General features: G+C 38.7%; 1 protein-coding gene across 15 annotated transcripts in view; it reads left to right on the forward strand.

Annotated features, from left to right (window-relative positions):
• LOC137856401 (melanopsin-like) overlaps positions 1-18,848 on the forward strand; it is a 76,761-nt gene that overhangs the window by 12,280 nt on the left and 45,633 nt on the right. For 10 of the 15 annotated variants that reach the window (XR_011096427.1, XM_068681757.1, XM_068681752.1 and 7 more), the window contains exons 2-5: positions 7,580-7,702; positions 11,017-11,119; positions 16,111-16,217; positions 18,679-18,753. The gene's annotated coding sequence lies outside the window, so the exon portion shown is untranslated. Of the gene's footprint in view, positions 1-7,579; positions 7,703-11,016; positions 11,120-16,107; positions 16,218-17,111; positions 17,258-17,419; positions 17,740-18,678; positions 18,754-18,848 lie in introns of those variants that run through there. The other 5 variants (XM_068681748.1, XM_068681749.1, XM_068681747.1 and 2 more) reach the window with 3 other exon arrangements.

Consider the following 18,848-nt stretch of genomic DNA (forward strand, 5'->3'; position numbering starts at 1 on the left):
CTGTAAGATTTACAAATATTGTTTTTCAGAAGCACATGTTACTCAGGTGAACACAGCTTTTTACAGGATCAGAGGTAGGTTTATTCTTCTGAAGAAAAAATAATTCTTCTTCTCTGCTACATGCCACTCACTGCACATGTGAACAATGAAATAAATTCCTTTGCTTCCTAAAATTAGAACAGATTTGTGCCTGTGCATTTAAAATAATGAAGTTGGTAATGCATCGAACTGATTTAAGCTTCAGTTCCTCTGGTTGTGATTTCTTGCAGATTAAGCTCTCCATTTATGCTGCCCTTTCACCCTGTAACAGCTGTTGACAGAATGAAAAAATTGATGGACTGATAGTTGTATGCAATTGGCCTGGGACTTTGTATCACAATTTGTTGCATGAGGGCTCTTCATTGAAGTGATATTTGCTTCTGTATTTAGGACTGTGAAAACAAACTGGTTGAGATTTTGGTCTGTAAGTGAGGATCTAATCTGGGTGGAGAGACATCATTTCAGATCAGTCACCACCTCATCGCTGTCAATGGCAGAGGTGTTTTCTTAGGAGAATCTGTTGCCTTGCCACCCAGAAGGTTGCATTTTAGCCCTTTGCCCTTTGGTGATAAAGAAACTTATGTGTGTTTTTTTTTTTTGTTTTTTTTTTTTTTTTTTTTTTTTTTTTTGTGGTTGGCTGCAGTCCACACTGGGTGAGCCCTGTGCAAAGCTCTGCAGGCATGTGTTTGGGTATTTTGTAGAATCACCAAGCCGGTTCTCTGTGCATGTGATACATGGATATGAAGACATTTACTGAATGACCTCTTTTCTTCCTTGGTCAGCACCGAGGCTTTCCGGTCTGTTTGAAAACCCTAGATAAATGCAGAGGAAGCCACATGGATTAAAACTAAATCCAAGATTTAGCTCAGCAGATGTCCCTTTCAGAGCATTCACAGGGTGTTATAGGATCAGTGCAGTACAGCCCACATCTTTGCTCATCATCCCCTAAGCACTGAAGGACCATTCCCCTGGCTGCTGAATTGCTGTCAGCCCTTTCCTACCTCTTTGCCAGTTACTGCTCCACCTTGCATCCCAATGCTAGTAATTAGGTGGAAGGTTTGAACTAAGATGCAGCATTATTTCATTCTTCTGCCCAGCTGCAAGCCTGGGTGGTGAGACATTGTTGCATGTTTCAGGAGGAATATCTGCAGCAGAAGGGTCCTCAAGTGCTCAAGCCAAAAATTTTGCTGTCTATATAGAATTAGTCATCTCCACTTCCTTGGAAATTATCTCACCCAGCCATCCCTGCCTGTTTATGAATTAGAGCATTTTTCTTTTACTAATAAATGTTCATTTGCTCAAGTCAGTAAGTATAAGATATAGGAGAAGAATAATACTACCTTTCATAATGTTAAGTTCCTTAACAAGGGATATTGTTCCTGTACTTGGAAAACTGGAAATGCACCAGTGGCAGTTGGCCTTTTATGTTTATATGTAACAGAGCCCGGCATTTTTTCTTCTCTTTTCATAAATTCAGCCAGAGAAATTCAGCTTCAGACTGATCTAATGTTTCACAAATTCAACCTAAATTTACAAGAGGTTTTGCTCAAAGAAGAAAGTATGATGGCATGACTGAAAATATCACGTATTTCATTTTGGCAAAGTCTTCACATTTAACATCTTCATAGTGAATTACTGCATACTGAATTACTAGTGAATTAATTTTTTAAGAAATGTACAGAAAGGGTCAGGAATGCATCTGGAAGATTATCCATGCATATCTGTCCCTCCAACATCACTGAAGCTTTAGTTAGAGGCAAAGTTTAATGATCAATCAGATCTAATGTGATCTGGTTTTGCAGCTTAACGAAGCAATCAACAGACATTTGCCATTTGGGGGTTTGGGGTTTCGTTGGTAAATTTATTTCTGTGCCCCTGGCAGCAGAGAGCTTTTGTGCAAAGAAGACACAATTCAGCATGGAGACACAGACTGGGGCTCCGTGGCATGTCAGCTGATGCCTTACCCATATCCGTCTGTGGTCTCTCTGCTTTATTTCCCATTACATTCTGCAGAAGTTCCCATGTGGAATGGGGAAAAAAAAAAACACATCATCATGTCAGGGTCAGTCAGCTGCTTTTCATATTTCAATTAATTTTTTGTTTTCCCTCTGTCAAAAGGAAGTAATAATTAAGAATTAAATATTTGTGTAAAAGTTGCAGAGGATAAGAGAGCTTTGTTTGTCGTTTCATGCATGTGATCAAACTTGAAAAATGGAGACACTGTCTGGATAGTTAAATCATGGGGTTTCATCCACTTGTAGACCTTTGCATTTGTATCACAATTGTTCATGTGAAGAAATCAGATGTGTTTTATGAGTAAGAGAGTAGTATCTGATTCATATAAGTAGGCCAATGTAATTAAATGTTAAACCTCATAATGTAACACAGTTTGTGCCATTTCCCTGATTATGTCCACATCAGTTTCAGAAGGGATATCACTGCACAAATGCATAACTTAATACAAATAACACAAGCATTTAAAGAGCAACCTTCTTAAAAAGAAAAACATTCATCTTCTTTATTTCCTGGGCTAAAGGATCTCACTAGGAAGCCCCAGGGGCATCCTGAGCAGACACAGGGCTGGGGCAGGGAGGGCATGCCCCCAGACTGCAGATATACACGTTGAGGCCAAGGGAAGGGAAATCCTGCTCTTCAACCTTTTGAAATGTAAGATTTCCCAAAAAAATCTCTCAGTTGTTCTTTGTGATTCAGCAAAATGAATCATTCAATACCATAAACCAAGTTGGATCATGACAAACAGCGTTTAAAAATGCTGTTTGTTTCATTTCTTTTCCAGATAATTGCTGTAGGAGACGTTTTCTGTTCCTGGAAACATGCAGGGGTGATCTGGCCAAGTAAGCAAGACAAACAAGTCAGTCCATAAGGCTTAATTTTGCCCCCATGCAATAGAGCTGTAGGTGCCTCATGAAGCATGTAAGTAAGTGGGTCATCACACCCAAAAGCCAGGTTTCCCCTTCTAAAGCAATCTGCGTAATCCCAGTAGTGACTTTCCATCAGCAACTGTTTTAATAATGGTAAAAGCCAGTACAGGTGTCTCCAAGCATAAATCCATGAGGGAAATGCTTGAGTCTGTTTTCAGAGACCAGGTACGCTTACCTAATCCTGCAGCTAGCCAACATCTGAGGCCCACTGTGTCCCAAAGGTATGGTTATGTTGAAGGAGGTTAGATGCAGTACAATAATAGACAAGATGTACAATAATATATAAGAAAATCTCATTGAAAATACTAGTTGAGGAATGAGCTTGTTTAGCTGAAACACTGGATATCTTTGATTAATGGTTAGTTCTGAGAAAGAATGAACTCCAAGAAATTGAGGCAGTTCTTGGAACTGATTACAGGGAGAGGAGGTAGAAGTGATGAATCTGTCTCTGTGGATCAGAGACTTATTGAACTCAAAAGCCGGGAAGGCTTTGAGCATAGAAGTCAGCAGAAAAATTAACAGAAGTCAATAGAAAATAGTTATGGAGTTATGAGCAAGGAAATTGACCATTTATGCTTTTGTGCTTAAGGAGAAAGGGATTCTGTATGTTCTGCTTGTCAAAGGCCATGGCAGAATAAATAGCTCTTAATCTCCTATTTGGATTCCTTTCTGTTCTGCTTTCTCCCTGAATTAAGCAGTAGTCTGAAGTGCTTAAACAGAAGCTACTCAGCTATTCTTTGTTTTACTTTTTCCATAGCTGGTATGAATTAAAGTAGGTAGGTAAAAGGGCCTCCTCTATTCTTTGTAGTCATGGCTCCTGATATTGCAGACAAGCTCTTGCACAAGTGCATTTGGATCACGTAGTATGCCTGTTCCTCAATGAGCTGGCTGTGCTGTGCATGAGCAACACGCAGCATGCAATACTTCTGTCTGGCTGAGGCTGAGGGGGACTTCTGATGCATGCTGCTCTGCCCCATGGTGCAAACACTTGGCCTTCCAGCCTTTCCTCCATGCCCTCATTTGGGTCCGTGTAGCGTCAAAACCTGTGGGCATGCTGTTTTAAGGGTACGTACTTGCTGTTATTTAAAGCTCTGGGCACAAAATGTAACAGGCAAGCATGTGTCTGGTAGATAGCTTCATTCCTCATTTGCCTATAGGAAGCAAAATACAAAGCATGGTGGGTAGACCTGGAGGCTGTTTCTAAGTCTAGCCATGAATATCTCCATCTTATGCTTGTCTGCAGTTGTTGAGGCTTAAATATATGAAGGCAGTGTCTTTTGTTTAGAGGCTTAAAGTGCAGCAGAAGGGAGCTGGTATTTGTCTGATATCAAACCAGGTGCAAAACAGCAGAACTAATTATAAATCAGCAAATACCAAACACAATTAAAAAGATAATCAGATGGGGAAAACTCTCCAGCCTGCGATGAGGACAACCTGAATACTCCAGGCTGAGATAGCTTTTCCTTTCCTACATGCTGTTGCAATGGATATTAGGAAGAACTGGATATTGGGAAGAATTTCTTTATGGAAAGGTTGGTTAAGCATTGGAACAGGCTGCACAGGGAAGTGGTGGAATCCCCATCCCTGGAGGTATTTGAGAGAGGTGTGGATATGTAGTCTCAAAGATGTGGCAGTAAGGAACGTGGTTTAGTGATGGGACATTGTAGGTCAGGTTGATGGTTGGACTTGATGATATTGAAGGTCTTTTTCGGTGGAAGTGACTCTGTGATTCCATCTATTTCCATTCTGGTGATCTTCCATCTGTGGATGGAGATAGAGAAGTGTGGCTTAAGACTCTCAACTTGCAGCTCTGGATAATGGAGGACCTGTTTTCAAAGGTACCAGAGAGCACAAAATACGTGTGGTACCTGGAATCATGATCTGGGTCAAAACACGGTTTCCAAGCATTGTTGCATTTGATGTTCTCTCTCTGATAGCCAGACACAGCATTAATTATGAACGTGCAGAGCAAAACCACAGCATTCTCTCTTTACATTGCCTCTCTAGAAGCAGAAGGGGAAAAAATACTATATTTTCTGCTAATGTTCTCATTTCAGCTTTGGGGAGATGAGTGTCTCAGATATGTTTGTATAGATAAGATGAGCAATTGGCTAGAGATTTACTGCTAGAGATAGCAGTACAGTTTCCAAAGTGATAGAAGTGGCAGAGAGGAAACTGATGTGGCCAGAGGAAGTCATTTTTGAATAAAATGATCTTAAGTAACCCTAATTATATTACTGTTTCACATCAGTGCAACTTCAGTGTTTTGAGCCTTAATTCATATGAAGATGAGAGCTTGCCCTGTTAGGATGCCTGGATTTGTTTTCTTTTCTCCTCAGTGTAACAGGAAATAATGTGAAATACATCCAGCTTTCACAGAGTTGAGCCTTGAAGGTCAGAATCAGTACTTTTATTCCCTTGTTCAAGTCAGAATGCCGTCTGTCTTGCTGTTGTTTCCCTTGCATAAGTTTGAAATGGTTGAGATTCCTTTTTGGCAAGTCGTTCCTAAGAGGTTTCTGATTTTCATTACTTAATCCTCCACCATCATGTTGTGAAAATGTTTTTTTCTGCCCTTCCTCCTCCTCCCAATTTTCTTATAATGAGATTCAGATAACACAACCATCTTTAAAAAAGTAAACAGTAATACTTTCAAATAGCCACCACCCCAAATATTTTTGTTCGTCTCCTTCCTTCCTTTTTTTTTTTTTTCCCTCCATAAAATGTAGAATTTTAAGGAGAGAAAATCAGAAAATCTTCCCTTTTTGACAGCTGTGGTCATGAAGCTGATGCATTCAGCAAATACTGACTGTGAGAATGCTAAAGGGGCTACATGTATTTTGCTGTTAAATTTATAGCTCTATTTTTTTTGTGTGTGTGATTCTTAAGTACAGAAAGTGGCAAACTGAAGTGGTGTTTGCACAGAAGTTCACTGAATGCTTTTGCTGTTTGAGCTGGGAGCCTTATCATTAAGACTCTTAAGGATACTCACCACTTACAGGGCTAGCCAAGGGCAACACAGCACTTCACCAGAAATATTTCTAGTAAGGTTTGGGTGGGATTGATGTCTGAGAACCTTTTGTTAACAGGAAGAAAAAAAAAACGCACCGTGTGAAAATACTAAGTTCTGCAGAGTTACAGGCATTCATATTTTTGTCATTGTCAGCTGGGGGAAGGAAAAATACTTGAACGTTGATGTAAAACATTTGATTCACTCATACATATTTTGGACCATTACACCCACTCTCATAAAATTGTAGGAAAACATAAATTGCTTGGACTGCAACTATTTTGATGTCTTGTTCAAAATATTTGCTGTAATCTTAAGGCTTTCGCAACATCTTTATCTACATGTATAAGTGTGTTTTTCTTAGCTAAAATAGGTCTTTCTAAGAGCATTAAGTACCTGTGTAAATTGTCTTTTGTCTCCACGGTGGCTTCTTTGCTGTTTTGATAACTGAGATAATTTTTTTACCTGAAGTTTCTTGTGGAGTTCTAACCTATTTGGAAATGTCTTACTGGATGACACAAAGTTTGACACACAACATTGTTTTATGCTTAGCATCAATATGCGGATATGCAACAGCCCATGAGTAGTAATGTTCTCCTAATCCCTCCGTACATTAAATAATCTCTGCACTTCTGCAGGGGACTGAAATTGAGACAAGATAACATATCTTTCTGTTTTCTTTTTTGGGTGCTCTTTTTTTTTTTTTTTTTTTTTCTGGAAACCATGATATAACCTCTCACTAGTTCAGACAATGCACCCTTTTGTTTCCACTGATTCAGACAGCATCAGGAAGAGAGGGAAGCAGGTTGCAACATGGGGCTTGGAAGAGATGACTGTCTTGGTAGGGTGGGGCTGAACATCAGACCTGGGTTGCACCAGGCGGGTTGCATGCCTGAGGACAAAGCAGAGTTATTTGTCCAACCCTAAATATTATTCTATCAGTCCAACAGCTTGCCTGCAGGCAGCTTTCTCACCTCTTTACCCATCTCCTGACCTGCCTGAATGAGTGACTGGTGGAGTTTTATTTATCCAGGTAACCACTGGAGTCTGGGAGAAGGCACCCAAGCCATCCCAATCATTGCATCTCCTGACATGAGACAATACCATATCATTTCCTTCTGTGATGTGTGTGAAAAGCATAAAGTCTCCTTAAGTGGTAAATATGATCTGCTTCTCACCACGCAATGCATAACCCAAACAAATGGATTTCCTGTCTTCACACAATAGGAAAACATTGTAGAATATGTTCAGCATGCTTCATCTGTCTCTTCTTCCATACCAAAATTCTTCCTATAGAGTGCTTTCTTCTTCAAAATTGCCACTTACAGTAAAATGTCACTAAACTCATTAAATGCCTGTTAAGTTTTCTTTTAGTCAAGCTCTGTCACTGTACAGGCTTTCAGTATTATACTTTTGTTTTTCTACTAGAGAAACAGTAAAATCATTGCAGATTTTTTTCTGATTTTTTATTATAGTAATTAAAGAAATGCAAGTAGCTTTGTGTGTTCTTGAGAGTTGATATAATATTTTATAAACTTTTGAGAGCTGTTGAGCTAAAGTAACTGATATTAAAATTTTGTGTTCATTTAAGGAAGCCGAATCTTCATTTAAGGAAGCTGTTGATGACAGTGTTGATTACTCTGACCATGAGTGAGGACAATTCTGGCCAGAAAGGAAATGCAAGGAGTCCACAGACAAAAATCCACCTAGAGAGGTAAGGATCCCTCTTTTCTGAGTTGTCTGGGAAGACTTTTATCCCCAGTAGAAACTGAAGAGTGGTGCTTCTCTTTCCAATCTCAAACAAATCAGTCATCTGATAGAAATCAAGGCATAAAAACTCTTCTGTACTGTGAAGAATAAGGGCTTCAAGGACACTGCATGAGACCCAGTGAAGTGCCTTGGTGTGAAAGAACAATAGGAATTTACCGGGAGCGGCTCTATTTACACTTGAGTGTTTGAAAGCAAGGAAGAATTGTCACCTACAAGGGTATATATATATTGATTTAGTTACTCAGTGACTCAGGAATAACATCTATGTGCATTCTTTGGAGAACAAAAAAAAAAAAAAGGGAGAAAAATGTTGGCATACATCCTCTAAGTTTAGCACTGTTTATACATGTATTTTCTCACAAGTTTTATTTTACATAGGTCTTTCTATGCTTATGTAGGGAATTGAACCAAAAAGCAATCAAAGACAATGTAAACATAATCTCTTTTAACACATTGAGATGCTGGAAAGATTTGTCCTTTTCATGACTTTGGTTGCAAACACTTTAGCCGACCCCTAATGCTATAGATGATGTGTTTGTTCCATTGCTGAAGCTATCTTTGACCTCATTTCTTCACATTATCCACCAACTAGGAGCTAATCAATAGGAACTATTTGCAGTTATTTGTAGACCAATGAAAACTGCAGATGATGCAAAAATGGATGTTATATGTGCAAGAATGTAATGGTAATAGTATGATTGCTTAGCGTTGCTGCTACAGATTATGGTGTTGAAATTAGTCACTGTCTCGAGATCATCTGGTCCAACCTCTTTCCCCCCGCCAAGTGAAAACCCAAAATATTTTATGGACTTGTGCGATACCCTATGAAAAGTTTCAGTACCCAAGTACATTATGCAAATTTAGGGCTTATTCCAGGAAGGTGTTACATGATTTCCTTAGGACTCGATAAGAGTTCTTAGCAGTAAGCGAAGGGCTTCTGCAACCTATGTGGCAGTAACTTGAAAACAACTTGGCTTGGCCTGTTCATGATTTAGTAAGACTTTGAACCACTCACTCCTAAGTGGCATCCCTGCAGCAGCCAGATGGTGATGTTCATTTTTTATATACTGAGTAGAAAAGACAAATTGTCAATAACAAAACTGCTGTCATTATGATCCATAGCATTTTTTTTTTCCCTATAGGAAACAGTCTTTCTCCAAGTAGTCTTTTCTTTAAACCTGGTGACTGTCTTCCTAGTCACGTGATTGGGGAGGAATATTCAGCAAGTCCCCAGTCACCCTTGGATTCTGACATAGTGAAGGCATAAGCCTGGAAAAAAAGTGTCATGCTCTCATGGATGACATGCATGAGGAAATGTAATTCTCAGTTCATGAGTACTATATACAATCAGCCTAACTAATAAAAGCTGATAAAAGTGCTGTTGTAAGTAGATTTGCCTGAACAAGTATTTTAACTAATTCTTACAGAGTCAAGGAAAAATGCACACCCTCATTCCAGAAGAGTAATAGATAAAGACTTGTCAGATGTGCTTATCTAGTGTCAGGTGTTCAGAGTGAGGCTTCCTCCTTCAGACTATTTTCTGACGCTTTCCATCTGGCATTTACTATGCTTGTAGTACAGAAGTTCTGCTGCTCTCCTACTCTGGGAGCCCATGGGGATAGGTAAGGCTTTATCCAACATGCTGCAAGTGTGATGTCCTGTGCAGAGCAGGATCTGAGGCCCTACTTGTGCTGGTGGAGTGTGTCCTTTCAAGGCAGGTTCTTAAGTAACTATCAAGCATTGCATTGTGCTCATCCCATCCTCTAGGACATATCTGCCACAAGACATGATCCTCCTCGTGTGACCTCAACTCATACTCCTTGGGTTTTCACTAGTTTGACAAGTTTGATAAAGGTGATTTCCCAGTACTGAAGCAATGCAGGTAAATACAGCTATTAGGCTTTGTGCTGGGACAGGACAGAGCAGTAGTGAAGAAGCTTCAAGAAATATAAGATTTGCGTGAGGGTCACTTTCCAGGAACAGGCAGAAGTGGGACCATGACCAACAGACACAGACCTAGAGTGGGGCACCTGAAATGTTGCAGACTTCAGCCACTTCTATGTAAAAGATAAAGGAACACCTGAAATGTAAGACACTTTAAGTTGGTTTGAGATCAGTGTTCCCCTCTTTAATGCTTTTACTCTGGGAGAATCTTGCATTGCTCACTGAAGGGCATCCAGTCACTTGGCTAAAACCTGGCTTTTAGGACTCCAAAAACCTAGGCTTTAGGACTCTAAAGCAGGGTACATGCTTGTTCAAATTATCCAACTGTTAGGCACTGCCATGGTATTGACTAAATCAAATAAAAAATGTGAGAGGAGACCTAAATTGACTTTTAATTAATTGGCTGAAAGTTTGTTCTGTCAGGAGTAAGCTCCTTTTTTTAAGTCCTAGTGCATGTCCTTTGAAACAATCACTAGTGGTCATTGTTAAGAGGAGGATGCTGCACTGCATGAAGCACAGCTTTGACCACGACCTGTACAGCTTCATTATTAATGAGGAATGGTTTCAGAAGAGCAGCAATAAATATAAATGATATTATATAACATTATTGATACCATAAAAGTAGGCCAGGGTTAAAGAAAAGTCATTGTACTCCTTTTGAAGAATATTTGTAAATCACAGAGGAAGAGAGTACAACAGATTATCAGTGAATAAGCTTAAGAAATAGTAGATAAAACTACACTGTAAAATTGAGTTCAAGGAAAAAATCAAGTGTTTTAGGAATGCTTATTTGGGAAAGCTAAGGCCCAGTGTTCTTTGGAACGCATGCATGGCAAATGGAACAAAAGATAAAAATAGAAATAAAGATTTCCAGACATCACTGACTGTCTGTAGTAGAAAAGATATATGCATATCTTTTTCAGGGCTTAAGCTTAACAAATTCTTTCCCTTCTTGCTAATGTTAGAATCATGTTTGTCTGAAAGGAATGTTTCTAGTTAAATATTCATGGAAGTGCATCTTGAGCTCAAATGCGTCATGCTTAAGTGCTTTGCTGAATCTAGATGTAAATGAAAAACTCGATAGAGTAAACTATAAATAGCTTCCTTTAAAATAAACTTCATTTGGAAAGTCATGCTTGAGTGAATGATCCAGTTTTCCATAAACATCCACTCAAATTTCCAAGTTGCTCGGAAAATGAAATAATTATTGTAAAGCAACAAAACATTGTGGTTTAAATACTCCACGTCTGGCATACTGTAGTCACTAGTTATTTGTCTTTGCTAATTAACTCAGTGTTTCATGCTTAATTTCAGCTTCTAAACCAACTGACTGCACTGAAGATGTTTCAGCTGTCAGCTCGATGGAGGTGATGGAGGTCGAGCTCTTCTTTGGGAAGTGTGAGCGCACTTGCAAAAGGTAATGCTGGGGGTGGATTTGTGAATGGCACTTCTCCCTCTCTCTCTCTCTCTCTTTTTTTTTTTTTTTTTTAATAGTAAAAAGACCAGGATATTCATAGGAAAGCTGGGCTTTTAGGCATGCAGGAAATGCCCTGTGGCTGGTACAATTGATTATGCCATTTTGGATGATCAGGTGAACTCATTTATAACATTGTTTTTATAATCCTGTCTTTTATAATCCCGTTTTTCCATACATATCCTTTGGGGTTCCCAGACAAAATATCCTGACTGCCTGCAATCTTTAGAATATCAACCAATATGTTTTATAAATAACACATAAAATGACCAGGCAATGAAACGATTAATTGATTTTATAATGAAGCATGAAATCAGATAGTCTTTGAGGTAGAGTTGAGAGAAGCTGGTGTCTGATCTGATTAAGATCAATGTAATTTTATGCTTGTTAGAGCTCAGCAGCTGCTGGTTAAAAGACGTTAGTTTAGCTGTCAGAGAAAACCATTGACAGGTTTTACTTGGTGATACTCCATCAACAGCTAAGTCTTTAATCTAAGGGGTTTTGGTGCAGTACTGACACAGCCTGTTTGTATCATGGGAAAAAATGAGACTGCAAAAAACATTCACTGGGTACTTCCTGTTCACAGTAATAAGTTCATTACTGAGATAGAATAGGGAATTCAATGCATCCCTATGGGCAAACACATGAGAGTATTTTGTAAAAACAGGGAAATACTGGGGAAAAGCAAACTGAGCATTAATATGTAAAAGAACATTAGATATCAACAGTCTCCTGGATTTTTTAGGTTATAAATCCTTTTGAAGTATAACAAGGCCAAAGGAATTCAAGATGCTTGACTGCTTTTTCTCTAAGGTGCAGTCTTGTTTTGTTTTCACCATGGTACTTTCCATGAAGACAGAGACCTGGGAAAGATGAGTTTCAGGTGGCAAGGCAGCTTCACTACCTGACGGGAACTGGTTTGCATCCACCTGGTGCCCACATGGACTTGCGTTTGCACAATCAGAATGTAATTGTGAAATTAAGATTTCTTAAACTTATAACGTGATACACAAAAATCTCACCTCCAGGAAGCTGCAGTTGTATCACTGAGGAGTAACCTGGATAGGAAAATGTTCTTTTCCTTGAAGCATGAATTAAAGTGTTAATAGGGGAATTCCAGCAGAAGAATAATTACACTCACCTGATACACTCTATATAAATCTCTCTGAAGGGGCTATTGTGAGAGCTAAAGAGGATTTTGAAATGCCCCGCACAAAAATAGTCTGGTATTTGAATGCTGAGTTTTGTTGATTTTAAAAGCTCATATTTAAAGGTATTGTTTTGTTTTGCTTTCCCCAAGAATCAAAGTCCTGAAAAATCAAGATTTTACAAGCCTAGAGATTTTTAATCTCAACAGGATATGCAAGTATGTCAACATTCATAAATTGATTATAATTTGAATTACTGAAATATCCCAAAGCACCTTGTAACTTCATTATTTATCCAGATTTTCCCATTTTAAGCATCCTGGAGGGGTGGGCAAGGGGAAAAGTGTTTTATTTTTTTCCTTTAAAAAATATTATAGGTGTTCTTCCTTTACCAAAATAACTTTCCTGTGAATCACCTGCTTATGTGACTCCCACACACCAAGGAGTTTAGTCAGAGATAAATTTATAATATTCTCCCTGGATGAGAATGGAAGCCAATACATTCCGCTGAGGCAAAGGGAGAGGTCACCTCTTTTGTTGTTGTTTTTGTTAACTGCCAGAAAGTAAAACATGAGTCAGTTCAGAAAAATGAAATATACTGATTTGTACACAAACCACTTTAAAATGAAATATGGTTTCTCTTAAAATATTCTGAATTATAACTTCTTTTTTTCTTTTTTTCCAGTAAAATGTGTTTCCCTGGAAAAAAAGCAGAGAATGGATTCCTGTTTGAAGTAACCACAATAAAGAGCTCTCGAGTAGTTCTATGTAATATGTTGAGTATTTAGTCCTCTACAGAGCTTTTCTTTGTAGCAGAACATACATATTATTAATAATATTATTAATAGTACATAATATTATTAATAATATTGTTAGTAATATTCAATATTATTAACATTAATAATACTGAATATTACTAACAATATTATTAACATTAATAATATTGAATATTAATATATTTCTACAATATCACACTGATTTCTTTTTCATTGTATTATTGACTTTTTATGTTATAGCTAAGCAGCAGTGTGTTGGTTTTTTTTTAATTTTTAGCTAGGTTAGGAAATGGAAAAACCAACAATACATTAAGTATAGAAAATGTGAGTGACTACATTTTGGAAGACAGCTTAAGATACTTAAGCAAGGAAGTTTGAGGAAAAAATATTAGCTCAATCAAATATGTCTGCAAAAATTAAGCAATTTAAATAATTTCTAGCATGTTAATACACTTTATATATAAAAACAAATAGTGAGTCTACCCACACGGTATTAACATCAGGCTGGATGAGATTTTGCTATTGATGGACAAGAACATGCCATTAACACTCTAATGTGAACATAGTTTCTTGGTTTCAGCAGTCCATTTGCTTAGCTAGAAGTCCTGGCATCTTGTTTGGTCTTTTGAAGGGCGGATGAAGTGATGTGTAATGTGTCAATTCTTTTGTGAAAAGTCCCTCCCAGCACTATTTTAAATGGCATAACATGGCAGACACCTTGCAATGGGAGAAGCAAGTGGCATCTCCACAACTTACTCCCTCTTCACTTTTCACAAGTTGAGTAAATTTCAGCAATTATTGATAGCCAGGTGAAGCCACCACAGTTCCATTACGTTTAGATAAGTCACGCTGCTTCATTATCCCATTTTGAGCTATGGGTGAGTGCAAAGTAGTAGGTGAATGTAATACCATTTTATGAATGTAATACTATTTCATGCTTGACCTTACAAACAGAACAGCATTAGCTTTGTTAACAGACTTCCCTTGTTTGTGCACCATGCAAGAATCCAGAGGTTTTAAAGTGTTGTGCAAATCTGTGTTAGTTAATATATACTGTCGTGTTTCAAGAAATGGTGTGTGTGTGGGGGGGTGTTTAATACAGTGTTAATACCCCAAAGACACAACATTTTTTTTTACTATTAATATTAAAAGTACATATGCTCTTTAGCAAAATGAATTTGAATCTTAAAATGATACAAGATAAATCTATGCAGTAAAGTCATAGCTGGGAAATAATGGTTTCTTTATGTGAATCTTTTGCTTTTCGTAAAATGTAAAGGGCATGCACTGATTAACGTTCTTGCATTCAGGAATTCTGCCCTTATACTTCTCTTTAATGTAACTACCAGTGAAAGTTTAGCAGTTCCTTTTTAAACATCTGTTATCCAAGGAATTGATTTGTCAGTATAAATACACAGTAAAAAAATGTAGTTTTTAGAACTAACTCTAAACCCTAGACTAAGTTTGCTAAGGAACTTGCTTCTGATAACTTGAAGACAATTATTTTTGGGGGACATTTTTGTGTCAGCATGTGTGTTAAGTATGTAGTTACCACTTCTAAGCAAAAAATACTTTAGTCAAAGTAAATTTCAAAAACTGAAAAACTATTCTATATTTTAAGATTTGTGACTTAGTACTTTGCTCTTTTAACAAACCACTTGTTCCACCTCAGCGAAAAATCAAAAAGTTGCTTTCATCAACACCTCTTTGCCTTTCCTTCTTCATTTCAGTTCTGTCTGAGATTCATTTTGCCTACAGCCTTTTCATGAGATGTATGACATCACTAGGAAATACCATGTCCAGAGGCAGTCCTATGCTATCAACCCATGTTTATATTTTCTCTGTAGCTGTGACCCCTTCAATTAGGTGTATGTAGAACCATTGTGAGATCAGATGAAAGAGTTAAGATACCCTGTGGAGAAAGCAGGAGGTTCTCCAGGTGCCACCAAGGCGGTGGTGATCAGAGGTATGGAAATGCTTGTTCAGGGAAGGGATTGTAGAAACCATTATATGTGCCAAATCTGTCAAGACTAATTATTAGTATTAGCAATAACTTATGTGGTTATCATCAGATGGTGGTGAAATAGTGACAGCAAGATTAACAGGATGTTTATGTAGTTAATCCTTGGATTGATGTGTTGTTTATAAAGTGCTATGATGTTCCTGAAAATGTAAAGCCTTCAACAAGACCACTAATACGAAATAATAAGTTGGTGCAAGGGTAAAATTGCAGTTGTGTTATTTTTCATGGTGCCATGCCACGCACCTGGAATGTGCAAGCTATGTTCCTGTGAGATGAGAACAGGATCAGGGAGGTCTGAAGTGAAAGAAACAAAAAGCACGGAGAAAACAGAGCTGCAGCTTTACCTCAGGCAATGCAGGCCAGAGGCAGTTGGGGTGGATGTGCCTGTTACACTGAAACATCAGCTTTGAAAGACAGTGCCTGGGAGTGAAATGGATCTGGGGACTGCTGTTTGGTCTCTGAGGGTGAACAGAGATGCAGGTTAGCTCTGGCAGGAATGACAAAATGCTGGATATGGCATGTGAGTCACCAGCCTGGTTTCCCCAGCCAAGGTACGCCTTGGAGAAATCCCTGGTCAAGCTAGAAGACCAGACTGACGTTAGGTTTACCCTAAGTGGTGTCATGTCTCTGTTTCTCTTTGTTTCATGCTCTCTAATCCCAAGTTTAAACCTTGACTTTATTGAATAAACGTGGTGGTTTTCCTTTTATTCTTTTCTCGAGAATTCAAAGTCAAGTCAGGTGACTCATGGGTTAGGCTTATCAAGCCCCAGGGCATGTGTTTCCCATACCACTTGGTGCAGAAAAGAAGCTTTAGGGGCACATCAGTATTATTTACATAGTGTGAAACATCTCACAGCAGCTAAACAGCACTAGAAGATGCTTTCTAGTTACTGGGAGACTGTATCTTGCCAGGGTGAGTTTCCTAATGGGAACTCATACGCTGGTCACTTGAGCAGCCCCTTCTGACCACGCTTTCTTTGCCAGCAGGAAGAGCTTCTAGGAGTGGAAGAAAGTAACCACAACCTGCAGCCAAGAGCAGATGATGGAATCAGACTTTCAAGGGCATCACGTCGCCGCTCTGCGGGTTATGGTTTGTGAGTATACATTAAAAAGCAGATCTGGGTATGTGGTGAAACAGGAGCGAAAGCATGTGCAGTTTGTGTTGCACAGCCAACTCAGGAGGACCTGGTGATGCCATCAGGTGCTATTGCCTCTCTGTAGTGTGAGAGGCATTTCCATCGCTAGATGCTCCTGCAGGACCCAGGCAGGATCAGCAGTCTGTCAGTGCAAAAATACATTACTTCACCATCCTGTGATGCTGGCAGCTAGAGAGCCTCGAATATTCTGGTCAAGCCTCCTTTTATCAGATCTTGTCATTGTTGAAACTCTCATTTTTTTGGATGCAAACAGTTTGCTCACACCAGACTACATTCTCAGCCACCATCTCTGTGATCATTATGTCCTATTTGTCCAAGGGAAAAATTAGACCTTACAAACAAATATATAGAAGTATTTCAAATTCCTGTGTAGTTATTCCCAGCTAGTAGTTATTCCTCTCACCCAGGGAGAGAGGTTTTTGTTTGTTTGTTTGCCTTTCCATTATAAGGCCCTGTAAATACGACTCTTTTGGCATATTCATGTCTCAGATTGCTGTTTTTTGAAGAACAGCAATAAAAGACTTACAGAGAGGTTACATGCCATATTTAAATATCTTCACCTGTGCTTCACCATGTTTTCTGCTCCCCCTCAGGTTCTTCTCCAAACAGTTTCTCAGTTTCTTTGCTGTAGTCAGATTGCATGTGTTGTTTTGTGTTATACTTTTTTTTCTTTATGTGGTGTGTGTGTGTTACCACATTCACTTCTGTCTCTGGCCCACCAAACCAGGCAATTTCTACCTCCCTGTTTTCTACCTGCTAGACTTTTTTTTTTTTTTCTCTCCTGTCTAGCTCTTCAAAAGCTTACTCTTCTGGCAGTTTCATCAGGAACTTCAGTTCTTTCCAGTTAAGTGTTGTAGCCTTGATTCTAGAGCTGTGACACTCCTCGGAAGGATTCAGCCATCCGTGGTCCAAGAGCTGGCTTTGATATGGCACAGCTGCAAAACCTTGGCCTGGACTTCTGAGAAAATTGCTTAATGGTGAGAAAGTACAGAGATAAGAGCCATGCAAGATAAGAAAGGGAAAGCTGGAGGCAGAGGCAAGATTAGCACAGCCCTTTTTTCCGCCTAATGGATTACTTTTATTCTATATTGCCAGGTCACTCAGACCCCCTTCTCTTGGGACACTGGCTGTTAGATTGCACTCTCTGTATGAAACCTGATCTGAGCAGATCTCAGTGATGGTGGGCTGAAGTTCTGTTTGACAGTTTAGGTGTTGAAAATGGTGAGCAAAGAGAGAAAGTTAGGAAAAAAAGAAGTGACAATGCCCTTGAAGGAAGGGCTAACAGTGACTTCTGTCCAGAAATAGATCTCTCTGGCAATGTGAAAATAGACAAAGTCTTTGTTCTGAATGTGGGTGTGAAGATCAATGCTGTAAACTGACTTCTGTGCTCACTGACTTACAGCAAATATATGAGCCAGAATGAAGCTTGTGGTATAACAGTAGGATTTGGTTCCATGAGGTAAGGAAAGTGATTTGTTACTCACTTGCTGATGGATAGAGGAGAAGCTAACAGGTGGAAAACACCATATTTGCATGAACTGGTTTTGCTGAAAAAATGGCTTAATATTTCTCCTGTATCTTGTACCAAATCTGAATTTGCCATCATTTGGCTTTACAAGATTGAGATTTAGGGACCTTTTAACTTAATTTCTGTTTAATTAATAACAAAAAAAGTCATGGCACATCTTGCCAGTTAAGGTCAGGATTTTTCCCTCGTTGGTTCACAAAACTATATTGCTGTTGTAATGCATTTCTTGGCGTTGGCTGCTGGTTTCTAACAGAGCTACAATACTGAACTTAATGGCGTATTCAGACAAATACTACAGTGTTAAACATACCTGAGACCCTGCAAACCTTTGCTGTCTGTCTAGCAATCTGCATTATGCACAGGTAGGTTTGGTTCCTGTGGAGTTGGTTACTTTTTTCTTGTATACTAGTTATAAAAATGAACAGCTCCAGTCCATTCTTAAATGTTGATGATATAAGTTTTTGACTAATAGAGCAGGTGAGAGAGAAGTGGATCTGCTCCATCTCTGAATTTTTGGTTTCTCACAGGGTTTCTCCTCCTTTCTTTGCAGCTGGAAATTAGTTTGGATAGAAGTAGAGCTGATGCTAATGTATAAACCTTAAAGATGGGCTTTGCCGCCAAAATGCATCTCTGCCAAGGGAACATATAGGTGGTGGTGGTTGTTTTCTTGTATTGTTTGGCAATAAGAAAGGGAATTCGGGAAAAGTTTAAAAAGAGGAAGAGAACTGGGGAATTTATTTGATGCTATTACCTTGTTATCCCATGTAGCCAAATTTCTTGAATTTTATATTAGCAAAGTTTACTTGATGGATTAACATCACGTTGCTTTTTTCTGAAAGAGCAGAAAGTTTTGTTTTGTTTGTCCTATAGGCCTGCCTTCTGCTGAGTTGGACAGTCAGATGGAGAGTTCAAAATTGCAGTTGCCAGAAGAAACAAGCAGTAAAGGTACACTTAAATTTATCAGTGAGAGTTATTTACTATATGTTTTCTAAACTAAAATGTTTTTTAATCAAAATGTATACCTGCATATACAGGTAGGC

Source organism: Anas acuta, chromosome 4 (genome assembly GCF_963932015.1).
Source record: "Anas acuta chromosome 4, bAnaAcu1.1, whole genome shotgun sequence".
Lineage (NCBI taxonomy): Eukaryota > Metazoa > Chordata > Aves > Anseriformes > Anatidae > Anas > Anas acuta.